The sequence below is a fragment of the Pipra filicauda genome, unplaced genomic scaffold (genome assembly GCF_003945595.2).
Source record: "Pipra filicauda isolate LSUMZ 115617 unplaced genomic scaffold, ASM394559v2 scaffold552_size545530_pilon, whole genome shotgun sequence".
NCBI classification, from domain to species: domain Eukaryota; kingdom Metazoa; phylum Chordata; class Aves; order Passeriformes; family Pipridae; genus Pipra; species Pipra filicauda.
The window spans coordinates 167,937-191,263 of record NW_024104701.1 but is presented as its reverse complement, the minus strand read 5'-3'; the positions used below and the strand labels follow the sequence as shown (position 1 = coordinate 191,263).

The window sequence follows — 23,327 nt, the reverse complement described above, 5'->3', positions numbered from 1 at the left end:
CATGTCCTTGCTGTGCTGGGGATCCCAAGGCAGTGTAACTGTGCCCACTTTCCACACTCGGTCCTGGGGCAGGTAGAGGTGAGTCTGTTCTGTTTTACACACACACAACTTGTGCTGCTGTAGATTTACTCTGGGACAGGAGTGATCTTGGTAACGCAGCACATGGCACTGCTCCCTCCTGCCCGGGGAAAACCACTGATGACAGGAAGTTCATCCCAGAACTGGAGCCCCTCTGCTCTGGAGCCAGGCTGGGAGAGCTGGGGGTGTTCAGCCTGGAGAAGAGAAGGCTCCAGGGAGAGCTGAGAGCCCCTTCCAGGGCCTAAAGGGGCTCCAGGAGAGCTGGAGAGGGACTGGGACAAGGGACGGAGTGACAGGACAAGGGGGAATGGCTTTGAACTAGCGGAGAGCAGGGTTAGGTGGGATATTGGGAAGAAATTCTTCCCTGTGAGGGTGGGGAAGCCCTGGAAAAGGTTGCCCAGAGAAGCTGTGGCTGCCCCTGGATCCCTGGAAGTTTCCAAGGCCAGGTTGGATGGGGCTTGGAGCAACCTGGGCTAGTGGGAGGTGTCCCTGCCCATGGCAGGGGATTGGAATTAGATGATCTTTATGGTTCCTTCCAACCCAAACCAGTCTGTGATTCTGTGATTCTACCCCAGATTCTGATTTCCTGAGACCTGAAAGCCATGACTTCTCCAAGCTTGTTTTTCCACTCATCCTGGCAGTCCAGCAGGCAGGTGGGTTAATGCTGGAGTCCCAGCACAAGGGTGGAAGTCACTGACAGTAGGGCAGACAGCCCTGTAGCCTCTTTAAAAAAACAGGGATGGAGAACTGTGAGGTCCAACAGAGTCAAGCAGATGAATTCATTGGAAACCATCATGTGATCCTCTGCACCTACTCATCCCATTACACCTCCACAGGGAACTGGCACCTGACTTGACCACAGAAATCAATTGTGTCCAACTCTCTTGGAGCCCCTTTAGGCCCTGGAAGGGGCTCTGAGGTCTCCCTGGAGCCTTCTGTTCTCCAGGCTGAACACCCCCAGCTTTCCCAGCCTGGCTCCAGAGCAGAGCTGCTCCAGCCCTGGGATCAACTTCTTGTTGTTCTTCCCATACCGGTTTCAGGTCTGTGTCCACACGTGCTTCCCCCACAGGTGCCTGTGGCATTGTGCCCTCTCCAGAGTTATGAACAGCCTGGGGAACCTGCTCTGGGAATACTTCAGGGATATCCTCCCTGCCTGGCAGCCGAGGTGCTATTTTAGCTGCTCCATTCTAGACCCTGCAGGCCAGGCTGGTCCCGCTGGAATGCAGCTGGGATCTCGGGATAAGGTCAGCCCCGACCTTCCCTGCCTTGCCAGTTCCCTGGAATAGCTCAGGGAGGGGAAAAGCAGTGCCCTACAAACAGGCAGTGCTGGCCCACAGAGCAATTAGCCTACATTGGTGGTGCCACAGAACACGCTCCAGGGCCACGGCAGTGGGGACAGGCAGGGAACTGAGTCTGGAATACACAGAACAGGAAGGGAATGCACACACAGCTCATTTGGTTTATGTGCATATTGGACAGAAACAAACCCTTTTTATTCTGGATCCTCAGACTGGCTCCTTCTTAACTCCTTGTAATTCTCAGCCCCCTTTGACAGACCCACCTTGGGCAGAGATCTGGAACAAAAGGGGTTCAGAGAAGTTTGGGAAAACTGGTGGCTGTGTTGAGGATTGATCCTGGGTCATCACGCAACCATTTCTTCCTTTGGGAAAAGCTGAACTGTTACAGAAGTTCTACCTAAATATGAGGAACTTCTTTGCTGAGCAGTGACTGAGCAGTGTGGAGCCTCCTCACTGGAGATATCCCAGAGCTGCCTGGACACAACCCTGTGCCGTGTGCTCTGGGATGGCCCTGATGGAGCAGGGAGGTGGGACCAAAAGACCCACAGTGGTCCCTTCCAACCTGACCCATTCTGGGATTCTGGGATGCTGTTAATGCTCCTGTTTGGTTGGACACCAGGCCAAGCTGCCCATGTGTAATATGAGCAAAGTCCCAGTTCACAGGGAAGAATTCCATCCTAATATCCCATCTAACCCTACTCTCTGTCAGTGTGAACCCCATTCCCCCTCGTCCTGTCACTCCAGACCCTTGTGAAAAGTCCATCTCCATCCTTCTGGTATATTGGACTGTGAGGGGACAGAGGATCTGGAAGAAGAAAGGGACAGACAACCAAGTATTTCTGGAAGAACCATTTCTAAGTGTGGTGAAGCACCCTAAGTAATAATTTTAGAGCAATTTAATTTAAAACTCATCACAATTTCCTTTCCTTACCCAGCAGGAGGTTGGTCATGTAGGCACCCAGCAGAAAATACTTTGGAGAGCTTTCTTGAATGGATTCGTGAAGTCAGGATACTGCAAATTATCATGTGTTGGAACTTCCTAAACAACATCCCTCTGGAAGCAGCACAAGGAGCTGCCTCCAGCAGCAGGAACAAAGCTTTCCCTTTAGCCAGCAAGGACACACGTCCTGCTGCCCAACAGAGAGGCTTCAAAAGAAGGGGCCAATGAAGGACCTGCTTTCAGTGGGATTGAAGACAGCCTTTGACTCTTCCAGGAATTCCTACAGAGAAGCAAAATCCATGCATTGAACAGGTGTAGGTGGATCCAACTCTGTTACAGTCAGTGGCACCAAGTGAAATTTTTTAGAGACACTGATGGTACTGATCCTTCTGGATGTGAGGGAAACTTGATGATTAAATCAAGATAACGTCTTTTTCATCTTTTCAAACCCAGGGAAACCAGATTCCTCTAGAAGCTGGAGACTGAGGATGCAGAGAAGTTCCCAGATGGCAAACACTTGACATTGTAGCACTTGATCTGCAGAAGTTTTAAAGAACTACAGTTCTTCAGGACGTCTGATCTTAACAGAAATCTGTTCTGTGCTCCTGCAAATGGATTTATCATGGAAAGTGGTCTCAGGAGGATTTCTGGGATACAGCTTCCAAGTTTATGTTTCCCATAGGATAAGTAACAGCCTCTTTCCCAGAGGTGTCTTCCCCAGAAAACTCCATGGGTTTGGGAAAGGACTTTTCAGAGAATCCCAGGATCATTACGTTGGAAAAGACCTCTGAGGTCATCAAGGCCAACCTTTGACCCATCACCACCTTGTCACCCAGCCCAGAGCACTGTTGAACTTCCTTGGACACCTCCAGGGATGGGGACTCCACCACCTCCCTGGGCAGCCCCTTCCAATGCCTGACCACCCTTTCCATGAAAAAATTCCTCCTGATGTCCAGAAATTCCCAACTGATATTTTAAACTGGATGAGGGACTTTTCATACTTAGGGGCATGCTGTTCAACCCGGGTGAGAAATCCATGACTACCATTCCAGAGAGTATCAGAGGAAACTCAGGGATACACACATTTTTATTTTTTTTTTGGAGCAAGCAACAGCAGCAATTCCAGGACCTTCTGGTCCAGGGGCGTGCCAGCCTACACAGCAGGCAGCACTGGCTGTCAATCCAAACCTTCTACTATGGAAGCTGGCTCTGAGGATGACTCAAAAGCCGATCTATCTCCATTGGAATGGGTTACCTTGGCAACCCCTCTGGCCTAAAAAGAGATGGACCACATTAGTTACTCAGCAGCACCTTTTTGACAGGAGAAACACAAGCTGCTCCCTCCAGATGATGGTGGGATTTGGAATGAAGGCTGTCTGAGAGCTGCTGTGGCGCGTTCGTGACGTAACCCACGGAGAAGAACTTCTCTGGGGACTTAACTTCAGACTGTGGCCCAGTGCCAAAGGAACTGAGCTCTGTGGTGGCTTTGCCTGAGAAACACAACAGCACAGTTGGCATCATCACCTCTTTTCTGTATTACGAGGAAATCCTTCCTGAAGATCCTGTAAGCTGGGTCCACTCTTGCCCAATACTGAGGATTGTTTGAATTGCTGTGGGTACAACACGGCCTCGGGACTGAAATATCTGATCAAAGGACAAATAGTAAGCCCTGCAAAAGTCAGTGTCCAGGACTGTGTGAAGGAAGGCTGGAGCTCAGGCAGAAATGCACACATTCCAAAGAAAAACTGCACAGCTACGAGGGCTTTTAGAGTTTGGATCGTGGAATGATGCTTTCCAGAACATACAGTGAAGAGGAAAATGGACTCCTCTAGTCAATGTGGGAAGGCTAAGAAGGGAAAAACTGGGATATATGATCCACATTCCACTGTCATAGAATCATGGAATGGTGCAGGTTGGAAGGAACTTTAAAGCTCATCTTGTTCGACCCTCTGCCATGGGCAGGGACACCTTCCACTAGCCCAGGTTGCTCCAAGCCCCGTCCAACCTGGCCTTGAACACTTCCAGGGATCCAGGGGCAGCCACAGCTTCTCTGGGCAACCTGTGCCAGGGCCTCCTCACCCTCACAGGGAATAACTTTTTCCACATACCTAAATTTCCCATCGTTTAGTCTGAACCCACTCCCCCTTGTCCTGTCACTGCAGTTCCTGAAGAACAGTCCCTCTCCAGCTTCCTTGGAGCCTCTTCAGATCCTGGAAGTCACTGTGAGGTCTCCACACAACCTCTTCTCTTCTGAGAAGGCTGAACAGCCCAACCCTCTCAGCCTGGTGGTAAATGTGTGGCTGAACCACCAAAACAACTACCTGTAGTTTGAAGCAGGAAGAGAAGGACCCAGGCTGGTAAGATCCTGAGCAGCTTCCATGGACTTGGGAAGTTCTCAGCCTTTTAATTAGGAAAATGCCTTCACCCCCAAAATGGTAGAGACGGTTTGACTGATAAACTGTGTGCTCAGAAGGCCACAAAAGTTATTATCGGTGTCACTGTACTGCTTTAATTAGACTGTTTTGTTGTTTCTTTTCCGCCTGTTCCATTTCTCCAGGCTGCTGTGTATTATTTTCTTTCTTAGCTCTCATTTCTCCATACTATACTCTTTCCTCCTTATTTTTAATGTTCTTTTTTTTTTTCTTTTTTTTCCCCCTCAATTTTTCTAATTATTATTGTTCTTTTTGGCCCAGAATACTGTTTTCTGAGGGGTGGTCTCCAAAGAAGAGAAACCCAAGTATTCCTTATGAGCCCATCTCCTAATTCATAATAATATACACAAACTCCTGTTTTCCAGTACTGTAAACCTAATCCAGGTGGTTTGTGATGAAGAGTTAAATAAAATTAGTCTATTCTGTCTTGACAGTCCCTCCCTTCCTAAAGAAAATTAAAATAAAGGTAAGATTTGATAACTCATTGTGGTGAATAAAGCAGAAGAAACCAGCAGGAAGTTGGATCCCCTTGGTCCAGATCACAAACTCTGTCACTCCATCTTCAATCCCTGTTCTCTCAGCTGCTTCTCTCCAAAGTGGATCCCTCAGAAGTTCGTCTCTCTTGCTCCACGTTTATTTTTGGCTGTTGAGTGGAGTTCCCAGCCAAGCCAGTGACAGTGTCCCGTCACCTCCTGCCCCTCACTCCCACCCCACCCCTGTGCAATGCCAACTTCTCGGTTTCTCCAGTGCAGCCATTTATGGGATGTGTTACACAATGGAGCAGGAAGCCGACCTGGTTTTAAAATCAAAGCAAAACTGGATGGAGCAGGATTCTGGCCGAGTCCCAGCTTGGAAGTCCCTCAATTCCCAAATGCTGGGCAACCCAACCCAACCTTTACCCATATTTCCAGCACAGAGGAGGATTCCCAGCTCCCAGTGCTCTGTCCTGTTCCCACCCAGTGGGCTGGGTTTCCAGGTGAGGCACGAGAGTCTCAGTCTGGAAGATCCCTAATCCCAGCCCTAAACCTGCTGGCAGCAGAGAACACAAGTCCATCCTGACACCAGCTCTTACTGCAGATCCTGTGGCTGGAGCAGGTTCCTGGTGGAACTGCAGTTCCCAACGACCTCATTCCTCAATTTTAATCAATCCCTTCAGCTGTTGAGGACCAAAACAGAAAATGTTGTAGACCATCTGTAATGTGCAACCAGAATCCCAGAATTCCTGAGGCTGGAAAAGCCCTCCCAGCCCATGGAATCCACCCTGTGCCCGATCCCACCTTGTCCCCCAGCCCAGAGCACTGAGTGCCACGGCCAGGCCTTCCTGGGACACCTCCAGGGATGGGCACTCCAAACCTCCCTGGGCAGCCCCTGCCAAGCCCTGACCACCCTTTCCAGGAGGAAATTCCTCCTGATGTCCAACCTGAACCTTCCCTGAGTTATTAATGAAAAGGACACTTGGGAGAACACTGTTGTACAAGAGAAGAACCATGCAGGTTATTCATTATTGAAATAGTATTAACAAGCCAACAATATCTAGTTGGTTGTGCTGGAAAAGAAAATTTGAAAAAAAAGCCATCATCTTTTAAATGACATTTTATCTCTGCCCAAGTTGCCAGAGCTCGGGTATAGCCAGCAAAATAAAAGTAGAGGATGACTGAGCAAACGCACAGACTCCTGAAAACTGTAATATTTTTAAGTGTTAGCAAAAAAAAAAAAAATCCCTCAAAAAAAACCCCCGAACTCAAACCCCAAGAAGTTACAGTATTACAGTAAACGGTGTAACAACTTTCTGTGAGCTCTGTAGTTACCTACATTGACCAACAGAGCAATTACTGTGTCACTGCACCATTCACCCAGACTGGCAAAGAGATTTTAGAGGGGTTTACAAAATCCTCTTGGGGATGGAACCCCCGTCCCTGAGAGAGGAACTGCCCTTCCTGACTGAGGAGCTGGGCAGAGGTTATGGAGGACAGCCGGTGCTTTTTGGATTGTTCTGGATTTCCTGTACAATATTCAGTGTGTGCAGTGCCCCGGGACAAAATCCAACACTTGGGAGCCCCTGGGTAGCAGCAGGTGATGCCATGGGCCTTTGCTATCATGGAATCATCAAGGTTGGAAGATATCTTCAGGATCATCCAGTCCCACCCCAGCAGCACCACAATCACCCCGCATCCATGTCCCCAAGGGACACATCCAGACACCTGGAACACTCCCAGACACAGGGACTCCACCATCTCCCTGGGGTACTTATTCCAAGGTTTGAACACTCCTGCAGAGAATTTTTTTTCTCTAATCTCTGATCTGAACCTGTCCTGGTGCAGTTTGAGGCCATTTCCTCTCTTCCTTTCCCTTGGGATGTGGCAGAAGAACTCGACCCCCTCTCCCTGTCCCCTCCTGTCAGAGAGTTGCAGAGAGCAGTGAGGTCCCCCCTGAGCCCCCTCTTCTCCAGATAAACCCCCCCCAGCTCAATCAGGTGTTGGGCAAGAACCACATTCTGGTCATACTTGAAGGCAAAGGGAGAAGTGTCAAAAGCAGCCCTAATTGACCTCAAATCTTTCTGGGGCTGAGGGGAACGAGAAAGGACCACTTCAATCATGGTGCTCCCAGACTCCTCCCAAGGCTGTAAGGTGCAATTTCATGGATGATTTCATCTCACCTGACACTGTGCTGTGACCCATGGGGTGGTCCCACGATTCCTCCCCCATGTTCCTTCTGTTCCCTCGGCATCCGTATCCTCAGAGAGGGACTTTTCACACAGACCTGGAGCGACAGAGCAAAGGGGAATGGCCTTAAACTGAAAGAGAGTAGGGTTACATTGGATACTGGGAAGGAATTCTTGGCTGTGAGGGTGGGGAGGCCCTGGCACAGGTTGCCCAGAGAAGCCGTGGCTGCCCCTGGATCCTTGGAAGTGTCCAAGGCCAGGTTGGACGGGGCTTGGAGCAACCTGGGCTAGTGGAAGGTGTCCCTGCCCATGGCAGCAGGTTAGAACTGGATGATCTTCAGGGTCCCTTCCAACCCAAACCATTCCATGATTCCATGATCACAGTGTTTAAGTAGAAGTCTCAATGCTTCAATTATTTGGGGCACTTTGGCTGCGGCTCCACCCGTCCCCCTGATCCTTGGCTGCTTATTTCCACCTTTTAAGTCGAGATTAAAAAAATATTAAAACAGGGAGAAAGAGCAAATGGAACAAGTAACATGTCCTAATTTCTCCAAGGAGGCTGGCTGTGAACTGAAATGACTAGATTAAAGTATCACACGTTAGAATTAAAGTATTAGATAAAGGCCATACTCTACTTTTTGATCTTTGTGGGCATTCCAGAAAAAAATATAATTAAAAAAAACCCCTGTCACAGATTTAGGCTGGCGGCACCGACCTGGCAATTCCAAGGGGAAAGGAGCCTTCCCTCGGGAGCTCAAGGCTCTCATGCGGGGATAATTTTTTAGTGCATTTTTTTGGGAATACATTTATTTTCAGAAAGGGATGAGAAAGATCCCTGGACACAATTCCTAGGGGAAAGGAGCCTTCCCTTGTCAGCTCCAGGCTCCCAAACCCAACATGTTTCTGGGGAAACACGTTTATTTTCTGAGAGGTATGAGAAAGACCCCTGGATGGAATTCCAAGGGGAGAGGAGCTTTCCCTCAGGAGGGGAAGGATCCTGTCCTCAGCAGCCCAAGGCTCCCACACCGGGAAACTTCTAGGGCATTTTTAAAATTATTATTTTTTTTTTATGGGGAATATATTGATTTTCTGAGAGGGAGGATTAAGACCCCTGGATGCAATTCCGAGGGGAAGGGAGCCTGTCCTTGGCAGCCTGAGGCTCCCACACTGGGCTTATTTTAGCGCATTTTAAAACCCCTTTTCTGAAGGGGATGAGAAAGACCCCTGGACGAAAATTCTGAGGGGAAAGGAGCTTTCCCTCAGAACCTCGCGGCTCTCAAACCCAACATGTCTTTAGGGAAATACATTTATTTTCTGAGGGCGATGAGAAAGACCCCTGGACGCAATTCCGAGGGGAAAGGAGCCTTCCCTCAGGAGGGAAAGGAGCCTGTCCTTAGAAGCCCGAGGCTCCCACACCGGGAAACGTACAGTGCATTTTTTAAACTGGTTTTTTTTTGGGGGGGGAATATGTTGATTTTCTGAGGGGGAGGAGAAGGACCCCTGGATGCAATTCTAAGGGGAGAGGAGTCTTCCCTCAGGAGGGGGAAGCCTGTCCTCAGCAGCCCGAGGCTCCCGCACCGGGCTAATTTTAGCGCATTTTTAAACTCCTTTTCTAAGGGGGAGGAGAAAAACCCCTAGACGCAATTCCGAGAGGAAAGGCGCCTTCCCTCCGGAACTCGAGGCTCCCACAGCGGGCTCCTCTTACTGCATTTTTAAACCGGTTTTTGGGGAATACGCCTGTTTTCGGAGGGGCCGAGCCCGGCCGGTCCCTCCCCTCACGCCGAACGGGCGGGAAGCCCCGGCGGGCTCGGCTTCGCCTCAAGCGGCCGCCGCGGCTCCGGCGCCCCCTGCGGGCGGGGGCCGGCGGCGCCTCACCCGGCGGGGTCCCTTCACCGGGAATGGCGGCCGCTCCCCTTCCCCGCCCCGCCGGGGCCATCCCGGCCCGCAGCGCCGCCGACACCGTCACATGCCGGAGGGCGGGCGCGGATGGATCGGGAATAGGGATGGAATAAGGGGGAAAGGGGAGGGGGGGGGAATGGGGAAGGAGCCGTTGCCATGGCGAGCAGCGCCCGCCCTTCCCTCCCCACGTCAGCGCCGTCTCCCGCCCGGCCGCGGGTGATTGACAGTTGCCATGGCAACAGGCTCGCCCCGCCGCCATTTTGTCAGTTGGGGTTTTTTTTTAAATTTAAAAAAAAAAAAGTAATAATTAAAAAAAAGAAAAAAAGAACCGAAGCGCTGTGTTTTCCCGCCAGAATCGCGGGGTTTATTGTTTTATTATTTTTTTAATTTCTCTTTTTCTTTTGCGCTTTCTCCTTGTTTCGACCTCCAACCGCGAAAGGAAAAGGAAAAAGAAAGGGACGCCAAAAAAAAAAAAAAGTGCGCTCCGAGGGTCCCGCCGGGGATGCGCGGACGGGACTGAGGCGGCGGCGGTGCGGGAAGCGCAGCCGGTTCGTGAGGAAGGAGGGAGGGCGAGAGGGAGGGAAGGGGAAGGAGGAGCGGGCGGGGAGGGAGGGAGGGGGAGGAGGTAGCGGCTGGCAGGCGGGGGAGGGAGGGAGGGAGCGAGGAGTTCCCGGGGGCTCGGTACGGCGCTGCGCTTCCCCCCATCCCCTCCTCCTCCTCCTCTCCTCCTCCTCCTCCTCTCCTCCTCCTCCCGCTCCTCCCGCTCCCCCCGCCGCTGTCCCCGCGCTCCCGGCCGGGGCTCAGGCCGCCGATCGCAGCCGAGCCGAGGCGAGGCCGAGCCGCCGCCGGGCGCTGCGCAGGTTTGGACCGCGCGCCATTTTGTGAGGGCAGCGAACACCCAGAGCCCGGCCGGGGACCCGCCGGGCCGCCCGCGCCCCCCTTCCCTCCGCGGCCACCGCCGCGGCCCGAGGGAGGAGGAGGAGGCGCCGCCGCCGCCGAGGCCCCCGGGGGGGGGAAGAGCGGGAGGACGCGCCCGGGCCGCTCGCCCCGCCAAGGGAGGAGGCCTCGCCCCGGGAGAAGCCGCCGCTCGGGTGAGTGAGACGCCGCACCGCGGGACGAGCCGGGGCCGCCTCGCCCGGGCCCGCGGCGGAGGGGCCGCAGCGCTCCGCTGCCATCTTAGAGCGGGAGCCATCCCCGCCCGCCCCTGCGCTCCCCGCGGCCTTTCCCCGCTCCCAGCGCGGCTCTGCCTTCCCGGGCCTTGGGAGCGGCGGTGGAGGAAGGGGAGCTCGCCCGGAGCCGCTCGGTGTTATGCGCAACGCCCTGCGGTGGGCGGGTGCGAGGGCTCGGGCCGGGCCGGCCGCGGGGAGGGCGGCGGGACTTGGAGCATCACCTGTTGTAGGGCAGGGTTGGGATGGCCCGGCACCTGCGAGGGGGCAGGTGGGCAGCGTGGAGGGGGAGATGGGGAAGGAGTTACCTGAGCGAGGTGCCTGTCATCCCGCCGGTGGGGGGTGGGGAGGAGGAGGAGGAGGAGGAGGGAGCAGCGTTGGGAATAGCACAGGGACACGCAGGGACACGCAGGGACACACAGGCACAGGGACACACCGGCGCTTCCCGGGGAGGGCGGCGGAGTCCCCATCCCTGGGGGCGTCCAAGGAGCGGCTGGACGTGGCGCTCGGTGCTCTGGGCTGGGTGACACGGTGGGGATGGGGCACAGGGGGGACTGGGTGATCCTGGAGGGCTTTTCCAGGCTCAGTGATTCTGGGATTCCATATTTTAATAGCTGGTCGCAGCCCTGCTGGGGCTGAGCTTTGTGTGGCTGGAGGAATTGGAGCTCTCCTCGGGTACGCTGGGTGCTCCTCTGGAGCGGCCACAGTTCCCTCCCGCCGCCAAGGAATCACAAAACGCAATTAAAAAGTCCTGTATTTCGAAATTTCGAAATTGGTGCGTTTTTGAATCTCGGTCAGCTTTGAAGTTTTGGGTTCAGCCCGGCCAAGGACCACATAAGGGTTCTTTGATCATGTATCTACATTGCTGCTCTTACTTAGTTCTCCTATTTCTCCCCGGTCACGGGGGAAATAAACATTTATTGTTATTGAAAATTAACAAAGGCAGAATATCTGACTGCAAAATAAATCAACAAGCGTGTTTTTGACAACCGTCCCGGTTTAATCTGAGTTCGAGTGTCCTGTTAACTTTTGCCAGGGGGTTCCTAAAGTCAGACTTAGGTGGATTGAGTATCATGGGGGTCTGGATTTGTACAAGTCCACAACTTGTTTTATTATCTTGTTGGTATTTCCTTACATTTTCCTTAAGAAGAGGTGTGTGGAGTTGAAGAATACACAGATGATATCTGGTGATAAATAAGCAAACATTTAGTTTCTGGTGGTATTTAATTCCCTGCCTGTAGCCAAGCAGAATTTACCTTCCCTCCTTGGAATAGACTGTAGCCCTAAAAAGTTTTGGTAAACTTGTTTCTCTTTTTTTCTCCATGGCCCCCCTCCTCCCCCAACCTGTGTAGGTTGGATATTTTTGGAAAATTAATTATACTTTATAGAATTAGAATAATAACACTGGAAATAACTCTGAGCTAGTATTTGTTAACTATTATCTATATATATTTGCTGTGTGTATATATAGATACTTTTGTAGGCTACGCTTCATGTTTTTGGCTTACATGAATTATTTAGAACTAGACTGTTTTTATTTGCAGTCTGAAGTCGAATATGTGTGTGAAGTGTTAAATTTACATTTTCTGCTGCAAATTAAAAATTCTCTCCAAGTTTATGAAGCTTATTGAGTTTAATTCATGGCTTTGCAATGTTCCTCGGGTAGAGCAAGTGTATCTTGTTCAAAACTGAATAAAAAGCAGGGATTTCTTGAACCGGGAGGGCAAGAGGACAATAGTTTAATATTGTTTCCAGGCTCAGAGGTTTGTTACAGGAGCAGGAACTGTTACAGTTCCTGCATCAATACTTGGGTGGATTTAGGACTTGTCATTGGAATCCCCTCCCCCACGTTGGACAGTGACAGAGAAGCCACAACAGGGATAATTTTACCTAATAGCAGCCAAGAGTTCTCTGTTCCAGCGTGGATTTATGGGCAGGATTCTCTTCCTTGTGGGAAATAACGAGGCAGGCCCCGGGAATTTATCAGTTTTTGAGGTCTGGGGGATTGTGTGGGCTGGGATCAGCACCTGATGGCCCTGAGTGACTCCTGCAAACTGGTTGATAGTTTAACCAAAGTAGCACAACACCACTGGTGTCCAGAAAAAAACTGTGCCTTGTCTGAGCTCAGAAAGTGCCATTTAATTAGGACATATTTGCTGACATGTGCCACAGCTTAAAATCATGCTTGAAACTGGACCACCTGCTCGGATGGGATGTGAGAAGATGAGTTACACACACAAAAACCGAACCTTTCCTTGCCATGATGGCATTTTACAGCTTCATCTGAGCTCCAGTGGGTGGTGGTTCGAAGGCTAGAACCTACCAGTGCCAAAAAAGAGGCAATTTTTGTTGCTGTAATTAGATTATCTTTTGGGCATTCCTCTTAAGACCTCTTATTTCAGGTGGTTTTAGCCCTGGCTTTGGGACTGTAGGTTGAAAGTTGTTGTTCCAGTTCATGTTTCTGAGTAAGAACTGCAGCCTGGTGTATGTTCAGCCTTTAAAATGGTAATTTTTAATGCCATTTGAGGAGCTGTTCTCCAAAGTGAAGGCAAAAACTTTCTGATACCTTTGTTTTGAGGGAGCACGGGAGACTTGTATAACTTCTGAAATCCTTTTGTAAATAGATCTGTTGTTGTAGAATAGGATTATTTACAGAGAACTGCTGCTTTTGTCTTTATAACCCAGTACAAAAGATTATTTGTTAAGTTTACAGTTTCATCTCTTTTTTTTTTTTATCAAGAGGTTGGTAAGAAATATCTGTTTAAAAAAAATTATGTAATAACTTTTTTGCTGCTCAGACTTCAAGAAGTCTGATGTTTATGCAGTGAGACTTCTTTATTGCTCTATTTGAAATAATACCAAAAAAACCTCTCTGAGCAGAGTGCCTTTCTTGTGAGGGGTGAAAAACATAATCCAGAGAAGGGGAATACTCTGCTTTTCCTTCCTCACCTCCATGGGTCCTTCAGGAGGAGGGTTATGGGACCTGTAGTCCATGGATGGTTCCAAAACACCACAGAAACTTTATGTAGAGTTATCTGGTGCTGCCTCTTCAAGGGGACACAATACACAATAGAATTGCAATGACTGTCCAATTTTTTTATCCATCCTTTCCCCTTTTGGGGGAAGGAAGGTAAAATTCTGCATGTGGTTGTGTTTTATCCCAGCCTGCCTGGAAAAATAACTCACCTGCTTTTGCTGGTACCAGTGGATTTCATTCCCTCAGAACAGGGCTCTGCTTTGTACTTCCCCACTGTGAAAATATGACTTTATCCTCTCCTTATTCACCCCAGAATCCCTGTCTGGGTGATTTTCAGGGAGAATCCCCACTGAAGGGCTGGGGAAATTTGGGACACAGCTCCCAGCCAGCCCTGCTTGTGTCCCTCCAGTGGGAATACTCTGGAGCCTCCCAAATCTGGGCAGCAGCTCCTTCAGTCCCCCTGCCCCAAGACAAAATGAGCTGCATTCCAGCCCTGAATGTGGCATTTTGGAAAAGCAGGGCAATGGTGCTGTAATTGGAATAACACAAGCTGGCACTTATTTGTAAACATACTCCTTGCAAAGTTTCCAGGGGCTGAGTAGCACCAAATACCTGAAAGTGAAACCCAGTAAATGAAAGTAAAATTAACTCCATTAAGGGCCAGTTTTGTTCCAGCTGTGAGAAACCAACCTTTCAATTGATGTGTTACATAAAGTTCCAAGCCCTTCTGTTTTTCTTTTTTTTTTTTTCCCCCTCTTTTCCTTTTCCCCCAGAGGCAAATAAAAATAGACTGTGTTGTGAGTCAGTTAAAGGAATAGTTAATAATACATTAATACCTCTTTGTGTTGAAAAGTTTCCTCTTTCTTTTTAGTAACTGTTTGGATGGTGAAGGAAGAGAGAAGTGGAAGTGTACAAATTGATTTCTGATGGCAGAGTTATTCCTTCAAAATATAATGGGAAAAAATTTAGAGGGAGTTTTGACGAGTTACTGGGAAAAAAAAATCAGTAGAATGAGCAGTTGACAAAATACATTTTAATGATTAAATTGAACTTGCCAGTGAAACTTTTAAATCCTGGTGTCCCAAAACCCTTTTGTTCATTGGGTTTTTTTGGTTTCCTGGCTTCAAACACGTTTCCTTCAAAATCCTGTTTCCCTGTATGTGTTCAAATCATAATTTGTCCTTCTGTGAACTCCATAAATTGGTAATAACTCCTCACTTACTTTGCCAGTGGGCCCATTGCTGAGGATCCAGTTGGGACAGACAACATCCACTTTGGAGAGGGGATAATTTTGTGTCCATGATACCAGTTTGTTGTTAAAACTCAAGGAAGGGGTAAAAAGAGGAGAGAAATATTGTCAGGGAGGGAAGGGAATGTGTTGGTGATCCCTCAGCTCTGTATTTGCCTGGACACTGAATTTCCTCACACCAAACACTCTCTTTGGTCTGTCCAGTTGTAATTCAGCTTTTTACCTACTTATAAATGTCTACCCAGACATATTCTTGTATTTAAATATTTTTAACAGGATTTATAATGAACCACAGACAGGGTATGTGTGTGATTATGACAAATCAGTCTCCAGTACCCACCTTGAAAATCTGAGTGGTACTGGAAGCACAGTAACTTTCCTGGATCATGTCTCATTCTGGCTTCTTTGTTGTTATTCTTTCCAACTTGTGGATAATTCGGCATTAATTTAACGGTGTGACAGAGTTAGTGTTTGAAATATATTGAATTCTTTGTTCATTTGACAAGAAGTGATTGTTGCATGAAGGTAGTTTTCCTTTCTGTAGAAGTTCTTCATAAATGCTACAAATACCAGGGGAGTATTGTGGAATAACAGCTTAATGCACCTTTTTCACCATGGTCAGATGTTCATAAGTTGGAACTCTGTGCTCTTGTACTCGGGGTGACTTTCCTGCCAGTGTCACAGTGTGCCTTCAGAAACTGGGATTTTATGGCAGGCCCTGTGCAGGAAAATGAGCATTTCTGTAAATGCTTAATGTGTGACTGCACGTGTGGATCTCTGTCTTTCCAGTAAAATCAGATTTTTTTATAGGTCACAGAACGATTTGAGTTGGAAGGGACCTTAAAGATCAGCCAGTTCCAACTCCTGCTGTGGGCAGGGACACCTTCCACCAGCCCAGGTTGTTCAGAGCTCCATCCAGCCTGGCCTTGGACACTTCCAGGGATCCAGGGGCAGCCACAACTTCTCTGGGAATTCTATCCCAGCCCCTCCCCACCCTCACAGGGAAGGATTTCTTCCTAATATTTAATCTAAACCTACTCCCTTTCAGTGTGAAACCATTCCCCCTCGTCCTGTCACTCCAGCCCTTGTCCCAAGTCCTTCTCCAGCCCTCTTGGAGCCCCTTTAGGCCCTGGAAGGGGCTCTCAGGTCTCCCTGGAGCCTTCTCTTCTCCAGATTGAACAATCCCAGCTCTCCCAGCCTTTCCTCCCAGCAGAGCTGCTCCAGCCCTGGGATCCTCTTGGTTCCTGCTCTGGCCTCTCTCCAGCAGCTCCATGTCCTTGCTGGGCTGTTCCCCAGGGCTGGAGCAGCTCTGCAGGGGGGTCTCCCCTGAGGGGGCAGAGGGGCACAATCCCCCCTCACTCTGCCCACGCTGGGGGATCAGCCCAGGGCACGGGGGGGGGCTGGGCTCTGAACTCACTGTTGAGCTTCTCATCAACCATCACCCCTCATCTTCCTCCCCAGGGCTGCTCTCCATCCTCCTCCTCCCCAGGGCTGCTCTCCACCCTCCTCCTCCCAGCCTGTCTTTGTGCTTGGGATTGCAGGGCCTTGCACTTGGCCTTGTTGAACTTCCTAAGTTTTACACATTCCCACCTCTCCAGCCTGTCCAGGTCCCTCTGGATGCCCCATCCCACCCCTGCAGGGTGTGACTGCCCCACACACCTCACTGTCATTGTCACGCTTGCTGAGGGTGCCCTCAATCCCACTGTCCCTGCCTAAATTGTTAAATTTTGCTAAGTCAAGCTCTGTTCTAAGGCTGCAAACTTAAACTGGTAGTAGATGCAGTGCTGAGGTAGTAGGAACTACCCAGTTACTACCCAGTTACTACACCTTTGTTTTGAATGGCCCTCGTAGCTCCTCAAACTTCTTGTGATGGTTTATTATTTATAATAAGCTTAGTATATATTTACTGATCATAAAGCTTAATTATAAAGCTTCATTTCTAAGTGAATTGGTGTCTTGTGTGAACCATCTCTTCTAGAGATGGTGTCATAAATGAGTTGGGTACGTTGAAGGCTGAGTGGAAAGAGGAGAAGATACTGTGTTATAGGGGAAGTTCTTGTAAGGACGTGGGTAAGAATTCCAGTGGAAAGAGTGGAAGATACTGTGTTACTTAGGTGCAGTTTTTGTAAGGACATGGGTAAGAATTCCAGTGGAAAGAGCAGAAGATACTGTGTTACACAGGGGAAGTTTTTATGAGGACATGGGTAAGAATTCCTTGGCTTTGGTGGTTGTAGAGAGACCTTTGCTGGGGGCTGATTTCCATGTTGGTTTGTAGGTACAACATGAAGTAAGTATTATTTCTGTCTCTGTCCAATCAGATTTCATGACTTGGAGATCCCTGTCCATCTCTGCAGCCTTGGGGAAATCCATGTGTGTTTGTGGTTTGGCAAGAGTTGGATTCGATGATCCTGGTGGGGTCTCTTCCAGCTCAGCGTATTCTGTGATCCTGGAATAAAAAGGGGTGTGAGTTATTGCAATTTGATAGTTTGCTGTACAAAAGCTTCATAGCAGAAGGTCTCAAAACTAATAATCTGGAGGTGTGATGTGGTCCTTCCAAAGGGGTTGCTCTCCTGTCCTTGTAGGATTGGGTTGGGGATATTTTCACCTGTATTTTACACAGCACGTGGCCATGACTGCACAAGGTCCATGTGAGCCTTCTTTGGGTCTTGTGACCCACCAAAACATTCATTTCTGGATCTTTGTGGACTTAAATTAACCAGAGTCATGTTCACAGCGTGGACATCTCAAAACTTTATGAGCTGGGTGTTGAAACCTTGGGAAATGCAGTTGCACAGGTGGAAGCAGCTGGAGCACAGCTCCTGCCCTGCCTCGGTGGGTCCTGACAGCACTGACTCCTTTGCTTGTCATCCTGAAACAGAGACCACTTTGCTTCACATGATGAGGACTAGGAACTTATCTAATGTTTTCTTGTGGATGAACCATTAGAAAGGGACATAAATTTCGAAATGTGGATTTGAAAGTAGTATCTGGTACCCCTTCACTTAATCTGATTGCTGCCACACAATCTCAGTAAACAAAAAAACCCCTTTTTGTTAAAATATTCCCATTTAATTTGTTGCAGAAGCTAATAAAGCAAGGAAAACCAGTTGGCCGAGTTATGATGTTGTGAAGTTCTCTCTTTTGAAGTCTAGTTTGAAAAAAAAATACTTTTTTCTCTTCTTTATAATCCAAAGACATAGTTGTGTAACTATTGTATAATAGTTGTGCTACCCTTGCATAAAGCAGGTATTTAATTCTGGTTTTCTGCTGGATATTCTTAACCAGCATCCAGTTATTTCAAGAAAGGAGAAAACAAGTTCTACCTATAGATCTGGAGATCACCCTCTCCTGCAAAATGTTGCCAAAAACTTTACAAAAAAGCCACTTTAGTTGAAAGGACTTATTTTAAAATATTTCAACTTAATGTTGGAACAAAGTGAAACATGAAAGAGGTGGTGCCACCCATCGAGCTCAGTGTTTGTGTGTGAGGGGAGGAATGTCCATATGTGACAAAGTGACATTTTTCCGAGGTCTCCTGAAGCTCTGCCAGCTCCTGCCCGGGGTTCCTTGGGTTGGGAAGGCTGGGAGATGAGCAGTGACCTCTGAGCAGGCTCCGAGTTCCCAGCAGAAAAAAATCAGCTCAGGGAGCTTTTAAATGCTTATTAAAAAAATGTGAAGAGAAAGGAAAGGCCAAATTGGAGCTGTTCATGCCATTCAATATTTTCCTGGTACTGAGAAGTTCATGGGAGATTTACATTCTGAAGGGTTTGCTGGGGTTGGTTTTTCCTCCCCTCTCTTTTTCATTCCCCCCTTTCTGTCCAATATAATAACTTCTAGTTCTAAATAAATATATATATATTTAAATCATGTTCTGATTGAGATCAGAGACTTCTTTTGTGTGTGTGTGACAAAGATTTCCTCAGCCTTAGTTTGTATTTGCTGTCCTTTAATGTGTGTTTCCAAAGTGTGTTATGAGTTATTTGACCTTCCTTATGTCATTCCTCATTTTTTATATCTTTATCACTTCTATTTCTACCTCAAAAGTACAATCCTAGGCCTTCATAGCTAGACCCCAGTATTTTGGGCTTATTATTTGCCTCACTTTCCTTTTTTAAGATTTTGAGTCTTGTTCTTCCTACCTCATTTATTGCAGGGGGAGAATATCTGATTATTTCTGCACAAGAGTTCGAATATGGGATGGAGAGTTTAATGTTTAGACTTCCAGATTTGAAAAAACAAAATTCTTTCTATGATTTGCTTTCATTTTCTTCCTCTGGCCTGCTGCTGCTTTAAAAACCAAATGTTAATTTTCATCTTGGTGTGCTTTTTCTTTTGCATAAAACAAAAGCATCCGAGCTCTGTGGTTTGAGGTGAGGCTGAAGCTCAAGGTATGTTTTTAGCAATCACACAGAGGGCCCAGAATGTAATTTCTAAGGTACATATGAGTCAACATGTGTGTTCTGAAACCTCTGAACTCCCAGCTCCACAGTGCCAAACACCCAAACTTTGTGTGTGCCTTCGAGAAAACTTTGTGTATGTGTTTGGCTTATATTCCAGAGGTGGAAAACATTTTAATCTGTAGAGTTACATTAGTTATTTCCATTAAAAATCCCAAACTAGAGCACTCAAACTCTGGCAAAAATGGGAAAATTCTCTCTTGCTTTTGGTGGTCTGAACTACCTTTCATCATGGAGTAAATATATATATATATATATATATCTTTAGGTAGAAGCACTTTAGTAAGTGCTCACTGCCCAGGTGCAACCCTGCACTTGATGTTGAGTTTTATAACTTTTCATGTCACACTTTAGTGCCCAGATCAGATAAATTCCAAGAGATTTTTTCCAGCTTCTTGTGCAAGAATAAAGTTTTTCAGTGATTGGGATCCAACGGAGAGAAAAAACCCCTCCACCGAAACTCTCTGTGCCTCCTTGGCAGCCTGACCTTGGGCACTGAGTTTTTGGGGATGGGGAGGGGGGATTCAGGGATTTTAGGCTTCATGTTTGCTCTCCATGCAGGCAGCAGTTTGTTCCCACGGGATAAATAAGTCCCTCAAGGAGGGGGATGAAAGGGAGAAGGTGGAAGTGAGAGCCCAAAGTCAGCCGTGACGCAGCGGGCGGAGCCCAGGGGGGAGGGTTTGGGTGTCTGAGGCCTTAATAGCAGGATGCTCCTTGGATTTGCAGCCTCATTTGCCTGGAGTTTGTATTCCCAGCGCTTTGTAACTTGGAGAAGCAGGCTCTGAACGTTGGGGAGTGACTCAGCACATCCACACAGAGGTCTGCTCAAGGAACTTAGGATTTGGTTGGAAATTTGGGGGAATTGGGAGTTCAAAGTTGTTTTTCCCCGAAGGGAATTTGAAAATTAAAAGTTGTTTTTTTTTTTTTAAGGCAATCTCTTTCCCCGTTTGATCTGCATCCCTCAGTTTTGGGAAAAGTGATGGAATATTTTGGTAAATAGTATCACTTATGGCATAGCTGGTGTTTGCTGTGTAGCTTTGTTTTCTGTGTGCTCTCCTCCTGCTGCACATGATAAGCATCTGTGCAATGAATAAAACACCATTTGACTCTGGAAGTAAAGACTGTGCTGCAAAATATCTAAAAGAGGCAGAATTGTGTATCAGGCCTGCCTTAAACATTTCTTAGGCTCCGATTTGATGATATTTATTCAACTTTTTTCCTATGGAAGGGGAAGGAGGCGTATATGGGATTTGCCCAGTTTGCGTGATTGAAACAGGGAACCATGGCATGATTTGGGTTGGAAGGGACCTTAAAGATCATCTCATTCCACCCCCTGCCATGGGTGGGGACACCTTCCACTATGCCAGGTTGCTCCAAGCCCCATCCAACCTGGCCTTGGACACTTCCAGGGATCCAGGAGCAGCCACAACTCCATCCTATTAGTCCAGAAGCTCCAGTCTTTCCCACCCGACCTGGCAGAGTGAATAGTTTGGGGCACAGTGAGTGGGACCTGTGCAAATGTCACCAGGTGTGTAACCCACCCTTCCTTATTCTTGAGTTTAGTTGGATTTTTTGAGGGAAAATTGGTTCAATGTCTCAAATGTTGACTCTTCTACAATAACGTGTTCCCAGTTCCAGCTGATCAGACTTGTCACAGTCCTGGGACACCATGGGGAGTGGTGGCAGTGGAGGGGAACAAAGTGACAGGAGCTGATGGATAAAGATTGAAACTCTTGGCCTTCTGCTGCTCCACCCTCTTAAAGCTGGGGGGAATTGGAGAAGACTTCATGATCTGTCTTTCATCCAGATCAGTTCTACCTTGTGGGGTGAGACAAGACCCTGGGCTGGGACAGAATCTCAGTGCTCAGAGGGTGCTGAAGGGCAGCACAGCAAGAGCAGCATATTCAGAGCAAAACACAAGCAACATTGATTTTTCTCCCCCTTTTCCTTCCACCCTTAACCATTTTCTCCTTCCACCACCACATCTATGCTTTCCTGGGGCTGGTGACAATTACCTTGCTCTCCTCAAAACCACTCATGTGCCAAATCTGAAATAATGGATAAAGAAGAAGCAAAAAGGTGAAAAGCAACAACAGTTTTCCTGTTTCATCTCTGAGGGGTGTGGGCCAGTATTTAACCTGCTGATGTTCTGTGTGTGTCACAAGTGCTGACAAACTGAGGGGAAGTTCATGCACAAGGTGTGGAGTCACAGAAGAATTTGAGGGCAACTGTTGGAAGAGGCCAAGTGTGCAACAAGGAGTTGTTTGAAGGAAGGACCCCTCGAGCAGCTCCCCTTTTCCCAGCTCCTGGTTGCTCCCACCTGCTCTGTGTTGGCACAGCTGTTTGGGAGCCCAACTCAGTGAATCAGACTTAGAAACAGAGTTGGCTGAAATACATAATTTTATATTTTTAACGTTGGGGTGTGTGTGGGGGAGGAGAATCAGGTTACTCTTGAGCCAGCTCCATTCCCAGCCCCGGCACAGCGTGACGAGATAATGGAATGGGCTGTGTGGGTGGACAGGAACAGGGTGCCTGGAAGAGGCAGGGGTTGGTTCCCTGGCTCTGATAGCACTGTTACTTAATGGAGAACATCATCCCCAGGAATTTCTGCCACCCCTCCTGTAGTAAATCACTCCTCTGTCAGTCTCTCTCCCCCTCCTCTCTCCGACTTTCCCTGCTATCTCCAACTTCCAGGCTCCCTCCCTGCGCGTTCCCGCTCCGCTGCTGCCCTGGGCACGCTCAGCACGTGCTGCCACGGCCTCAGCTTGGCAACAGCTTCTCTCTCCAGCTCTCCTGCTCGCTCCTGGGGCATCTTTCCAGGCTCTCTTTTTCCCTTGAGCTCTTCCTCTTGTTCTTCCTCACCTTTTTTACAAGTTTCCAGGTCCTGCTCCTGCCCTTTTTCTCCCAGGTCCTTTCCAGCTCTCGCTCTCCCTGTTATTGTCATTTGCTGTTCCTTCCCACTTTCTCTTCCCTCACAGGAAGAAAAAAAATCCACATTTTAAAGACTAAAACCTCTTAAGAAACTCCAAAGTTTTTAATTTTCTGTGTGTTCACCCCAAACATTACCACAAACCAATACAAGACAGGGATTTCTTCTTTGCCTCATTCCCTCTTGAATTTTTACTTGAATTCTGTGTCGCCTTAAGATATGCTCACATAAAATAGGTGGTTTATCCTTTTTGGATAAACTGAAAGAGGAATTGAGGTTTCCAAAGTTAATGTTCTAATAAAAGGTATTTTCAGGTGTCTGTGTACTTACTGTAGCAGATGTTAAATTGTGAAGATGCTTTGTTTTCTTGCTCCTGCTCTACAAAGGAGACATAAAAATTGTTTCTCTTTCACACAACCACCAGCTGGACCAGTTATGTCCAAAACCAACCCACCAACTCTTTTGGAAATTCCATCTTTGCTTGTCCTCTTAAATAAATGACCAGTTTCACTTCCATGTATTCAGATACTCAGCATTTTTGTTCACATTAGTTAAATTTTGTTGATAACTTATTATCTGTTAGTTAGGAAAGTGGACAGGAGTGCTGATTCCTTAATATCTAAATCCATCCATATTGTAAAATCCATCCATATTTTAATAATCCAGAGTGACTTCTAATAAAAATGTGGAAGATTGGACAGTTTTTAGGAATAGTTGAGGTTCCTTAGTCACACACTCCAGACCTTCTTGCTGAGCTCTTTCACAACGTGGAATAAGAGGAGAACTATTTTAAAAGTTCTCTTTTTACAGCAGTCTTTCCTCAAAACCACAGCACATCATTCCATGGAATACACCAGGAACATTAGGAGAAAACTAAAGAATAAATCTGCTGGAAGAGTGGCTTTGTTTTGGAGTCTTTCCATCCATCCCAAGATATTCTTGGGAGTGTGCAAGGTTTTCTTGCCTTTTTATTTCCTGGATACCTGGGACATGGTGATCCTGAGTGCTCTTTGGAGAGCTGGAAGGTCAGGATTTAAAAGGCTTTTTTTTTTTTGATTCTTCTTTTTAATTTGTCCTCATTTCCTTCCTGCAACCTGCTTTATTATAATCATTTTAGGAAGTCTTATAAAGGAAAAAAAAAGCCACAGGAAGCTCAGAACCTTCTCAACTTCTGATGCTGGCAGAGATACTGTTGAATAATCAGAAAATTGTGTGGTCTTACCATGACCTAAATTACTTT

General features: G+C 47.8%; 1 protein-coding gene across 2 annotated transcripts in view; it reads left to right on the top strand.

Moving 5' to 3' along the window:
• The first annotated feature begins 9,689 nt into the window (after positions 1 to 9,689).
• Positions 9,690 to 23,327, top strand: part of DYRK1A (dual specificity tyrosine phosphorylation regulated kinase 1A) — a 68,766-nt gene continuing 55,128 nt past the window's right edge. Inside the window, exon 1 of one of the 2 annotated variants that reach the window (XM_039387314.1) lies at positions 9,690 to 9,857. The gene's annotated coding sequence lies outside the window, so the exon portion shown is untranslated. Of the gene's footprint in view, positions 9,858 to 9,991; positions 10,401 to 23,327 lie in introns of those variants that run through there. The other variant, XM_039387313.1, reaches the window with a different exon arrangement.